The sequence below is a fragment of the Schistocerca cancellata genome, unplaced genomic scaffold, assembly GCF_023864275.1.
Source record: "Schistocerca cancellata isolate TAMUIC-IGC-003103 unplaced genomic scaffold, iqSchCanc2.1 HiC_scaffold_677, whole genome shotgun sequence".
NCBI lineage: Eukaryota > Metazoa > Arthropoda > Insecta > Orthoptera > Acrididae > Schistocerca > Schistocerca cancellata.
The window spans coordinates 20,001-25,000 of NW_026046688.1; the positions used below are offsets into that span (position 1 = coordinate 20,001).

The following is a 5,000-nucleotide window of genomic DNA, read 5'->3' on the forward strand; positions in this document are numbered from 1 at the left end:
CACAGTATTCAGGCGGGCTTGCCTGCTTTAAGCACTCTAATTTGTTCAAAGTAAACGTGCCGGCCCACCCAGACACTCAATAAAGAGCACCTTGGTAGGATTTCAACGGGGTCCGCCTCGGGACGCACGAACACGCACGAGGCGGTCGCACGCCTTCGGCTCGCCCCACCGGCAGGACGTCCCACGATACATGCCAGTTAAACACCGACGGGCGGTGAACCAACAGCGTGGGACACAAATCCAACTACGAGCTTTTTAACCGCAACAACTTTAATATACGCTATTGGAGCTGGAATTACCGCGGCTGCTGGCACCAGACTTGCCCTCCAATAGATACTCGTTAAAGGATTTAAAGTGTACTCATTCCGATTACGGGGCCTCGGATGAGTCCCGTATCGTTATTTTTCGTCACTACCTCCCCGTGCCGGGAGTGGGTAATTTGCGCGCCTGCTGCCTTCCTTGGATGTGGTAGCCGTTTCTCAGGCTCCCTCTCCGGAATCGAACCCTGATTCCCCGTTACCCGTTACAACCATGGTAGGCGCAGAACCTACCATCGACAGTTGATAAGGCAGACATTTGAAAGATGCGTCGCCGGTACGAGGACCGTGCGATCAGCCCAAAGTTATTCAGAGTCACCAAGGCAAACGGACCGGACGAGCCGACCGATTGGTTTTGATCTAATAAAAGCGTCCCTTCCATCTCTGGTCGGGACTCTGTTTGCATGTATTAGCTCTAGAATTACCACAGTTATCCAAGTAACGTGGGTACGATCTAAGGAACCATAACTGATTTAATGAGCCATTCGCGGTTTCACCTTAATGCGGCTTGTACTGAGACATGCATGGCTTAATCTTTGAGACAAGCATATGACTACTGGCAGGATCAACCAGGGAGCTGCGTCAACTAGAGCTGAGCAGCCGGCCGCCCGGGAGTGTGTCCCAGGGGCCCGCGCGAACACGCAAGCGTCCGCTCAATTATTCTGCAAACAGGAGGAGGCTGAGCTCCCCTGCACAATACACCTCGAAACCCTCTCAGGTCCCGGCGGCGCGCAGCGCCGTCCTAAGTACTTGGTCGGGTTCGAGAGAGGCGCAATCGCCCGGAGTTAGGCGAGTAGACGCTTTAGGTGCGACCACCCGTGCTCCCAACTGAGCTTGCCGCTGCCGACAGAGGCCCGGGAGCGTGCTGTCGTGGCATTGCCGGCGGGAGACAACACGCGCCACCTACGGTGACCGGCAGCTCCAACGCCAGCGCCACAGAAGGGCAAAGGCCCCACGTGGGTGCCGAAGCGAACTCTCCCAGCACAGCGCACGTGCCAACACGTCTGCACAACTGCGATACAAACCACCAGCGAGAACCGCTGGGGCGACCGAGCAGCAGACGGCGTCGCGGCGCCGAGTGCCGGGCGGCGGCGCATCCTCAACGCACACAGTCCTCAGTCGGACCAGCACACTGCAGATGTCCACCGCGCTTCGCACCGGGCCCGCGAGGACCCACTTTGGCCGCCCGGCGCCGCGCGCAGGGTGCCCCGGCGCGCAGCTGCGCCGCCTGCCGCGTCCGTCGGCCGGCGCGCCTGCCACTGGGCGCCCCCACCAGCCGGCTGTAGCGCGTGCGCCCACGCACCGCGCGGCCAGCACGCCGGGCGGCCCCCCCTCACCGGCCGGGGACGGTCCCACCCAGCCACCGCCGCGTATCGCTTCACACACAGATTTGCCCTTACTGATTTACCTCCAGCAACAACAACCGCACCACAATGGGTTTACCAGTTGTTCATTTGCGTAACGTCACCAGCAAACGTAGACGTCCATCCCAGTTTGCAAATGCAACGATTATTGCATACCTGTCTGTTAGGTGCCACGACACACTACGTCTGCCCACATACACGCAACAAAATGTGCACGACTAGAGAACACGTGGGAGGTGGCCCCCTACGTATGCGATGTCCATTACGACACCGACTGTCAACCAGCATCTGTACCATGTCGCAGATGTGGAACGCGGTGCACCATGCTATCACACTGTGTGAGAAGAGACGACTACGTTTGAATACACGCGCCACTACATCAACAGACGGCTCATGCTGATCGCCATCCAGGGCGTCCGTTACTCCCACACGTCTCTATGGCGTACCACACTGCAATGTAGCTGTTATGGGGAGACGGCACGTGGCTGAGTGCACAACATTTGGACCGTATGGTTCGCTGTTGTTGGGCGCAGTCGTTGTACGGTCACACATGTGCCACAGCGTATCATTCAGTACATACGGACCTATGTGCAGTACAATGTGAGGGTTAAGCTTACGACATCAGCGGACAGTGGACACAGGCCGTACCACGACGTAGACTGAGCGCTTCGACATGCGAATGCCAGTGAACAGCTGCGAAGGGCATTGAACACGCAAGCACCTGAACGACCAGCGTGCGAAGGCAGGGGGGGGGGGAGGGGGGGGCGATGTACATCCTGCAGTCGTCCACATTACAGTGTACAGCGGGAGCATGTAAAAAGTAAGCAACACTTGCGAAGTGTTGAACATGAAACGATACACAAGAGGGTGGGCGGTGCGAGTAGCGAACTATATTCAGAGGGTTGTGGTTAGACAACACTAGATTAATGTAACGTGTCATATGCCAATTACAGAGCAGGTTAAGGCACAACGTGGGTTAGGTTAAGGCACAACGTGGGTTAGGTTAAGGCACAACGTGGGTTAGGTTAAGGCACAACGTGGGTTAGGTTAAGGCACAACGTGGGTTAGGTTAAGGCACAACGTGGGTTAGGTTAAGGCACAACGTGGGTTAGGTTAAGGCACAACGTGGGTTAGGTTAAGGCACAACGTGGGTTAGGTTAAGGCACAACGTGGGTTAGGTTAAGGCACAACGTGGGTTAGGTTAAGGCACAACGTGGGTTAGGTTAAGGCACAACGTGGGTTAGGTTAAGGCACAACGTGGGTTAGGTTAAGGCACAACGTGGGTTAGGTTAAGGCACAACGTGGGTTAGGTTAAGGCACAACGTGGGTTAGGTTAAGGCACAACGTGGGTTAGGTTAAGGCACAACGTGGGTTAGGTTAAGGCACAACGTGGGTTAGGTTAAGGCACAACGTGGGTTAGGTTAAGGCACAACGTGGGTTAGGTTAAGGCACAACGTGGGTTAGGTTAAGGCACAACTTGGGTTAGGTTAAGGCACAACGTGGGTTAGGTTAAGGCACAACTTGGGTTAGGTTAAGGCACAACTTGGGTTAGGTTAAGGCACAACTTGGGTTAGGTTAAGGCACAACTTGGGTTAGGTTAAGGCACAACTTGGGTTAGGTTAAGGCACAACTTGGGTTAGGTTAAGGCACAACTTGGGTTAGGTTAAGGCACAACTTGGGTTAGGTTAAGGCACAACTTGGGTTAGGTTAAGGCACAACTTGGGTTAGGTTAAGGCACAACTTGGGTTAGGTTAAGGCACAACTTGGGTTAGGTTAAGGCACAACTTGGGTTAGGTTAAGGCACAACTTGGGTTAGGTTAAGGCACAACTTGGGTTAGGTTAAGGCACAACTTGGGTTAGGTTAAGGCACAACTTGGGTTAGGTTAAGGCACAACTTGGGTTAGGTTAAGGCACAACTTGGGTTAGGTTAAGGCACAACTTGGGTTACATTGCGGTACAAATTGCGTTACATTGCGGTACAAATTGCGTTACATTGCGGTACAAATTGCGTTACATTGCGGTACAAATTGCGTTACATTGCGGTACAAATTGCGTTACATTGCGGTACAAATTGCGTTACATTGCGGTACAAATTGCGTTACATTGCGGTACAAATTGCGTTACATTGCGGTACAAATTGCGTTACATTGCGGTACAAATTGCGTTACATTGCGGTAGAAATTGTGGTACAAATTGCGTTACGAATTTGGTTAGGTTAAGGTGCAAAATGGGTTAGGTTAAGGTGCGAAATGGGTTGGATTACAGTACACAACGTGGTAAGAGAGTGTGTTGTTGGGGGGGGGGGCCGAGGTTCGTTGGTAGTGATCATTGTAAGTGAATGTCTGAGGCAGCGTCAGTATGTCACAGCAGTTATGTCTCGTCAGGATGCGCTTATGCGCTTTTCGCTCGTGACTGGAGGCGCGCCGCGTCTGTGGTTGCGGCACACCTGTGTGATTCATTCCTGCCATTGTTTCTGTGCCGTAACAGGTGGCAGTGTGGTGGTGTTGGGTGCACCCCTGTGTAGGACATGTGTGGGTGTTGGTGGCTTATCTGAGCAGTTGTGGATGTCGGACGGGTGGGATATTCTATTTTAGAATTGGACTCCCTGGTGTGGTTATCATAGTGTGGATGGTGTACTGTGGCGGAGAGGATGCACCGGACGTTGGTCCATGCTGGTGCTTACATATTGTATCTGTGTCTGTTACAGGCAGAGAGTAATGTGTGATAGAGTGTCTCGCTGAGGTGTGGTTCATATTGTGTGCACAGACTTACAGCATGTATAGGGACAGCGGGAATTTGGCATATTGGATATAACTCTTCGTGAAACGCAAGATATAGGGGTGGATTGCAACGTACGAGTGCGGGAAGAGTCCGCCGTTCATCCGCTGGAGTTGCGATTTCGGCGGTTGGGGTGGGGCACGTGCGGGTGCGGGTGCGGGTGCGGGTGGGGTGATTGTCGGTTGACTACTTCGTGCGACGCAGGCACTGGCGTTCGGGTTCCTGTGGTGGACAGATGATGCAGGCTTTGTGGGTGGCGTCGGAAAATGGGTACTGTGGGACCTAGCGATGTCGTAGTCGGGGTGGCGTCTCATAGATGGCGGTATCGTCGGTGCAGCAGGTCATGTTTCGGGAGACTTGCAGATGGCGGTATTTGGTTTTCGTGTTGCGCGCGACATGGTGGACGTCGTGTCGTCCGATTCGCGTAGATGGGGCTATTGCATGTGGTTTCGTCACATTGTCATAGATGGCGATGCTGTGGTTTGGCAGTATGGTTGGTGTAGTTCCGTTGGATTCCTGTAGATGGAGGTGTCGTTTCTGG

At 53.8% G+C, this 5,000-nt stretch overlaps 1 non-coding gene across 1 annotated transcript in view; it reads right to left on the minus strand.

Annotated features, from left to right (window-relative positions):
- LOC126139125 (small subunit ribosomal RNA) overlaps positions 1-893 on the minus strand; it is a 1,909-nt gene extending 1,016 nt beyond the window's left edge. The window contains exon 1 of the ribosomal RNA XR_007528571.1: positions 1-893. This exon is cut by the window's left edge and continues 1,016 nt beyond it. This is a non-coding gene — a ribosomal RNA (small subunit ribosomal RNA).
- Between the last annotated feature and the right edge of the window lie 4,107 nt (positions 894-5,000).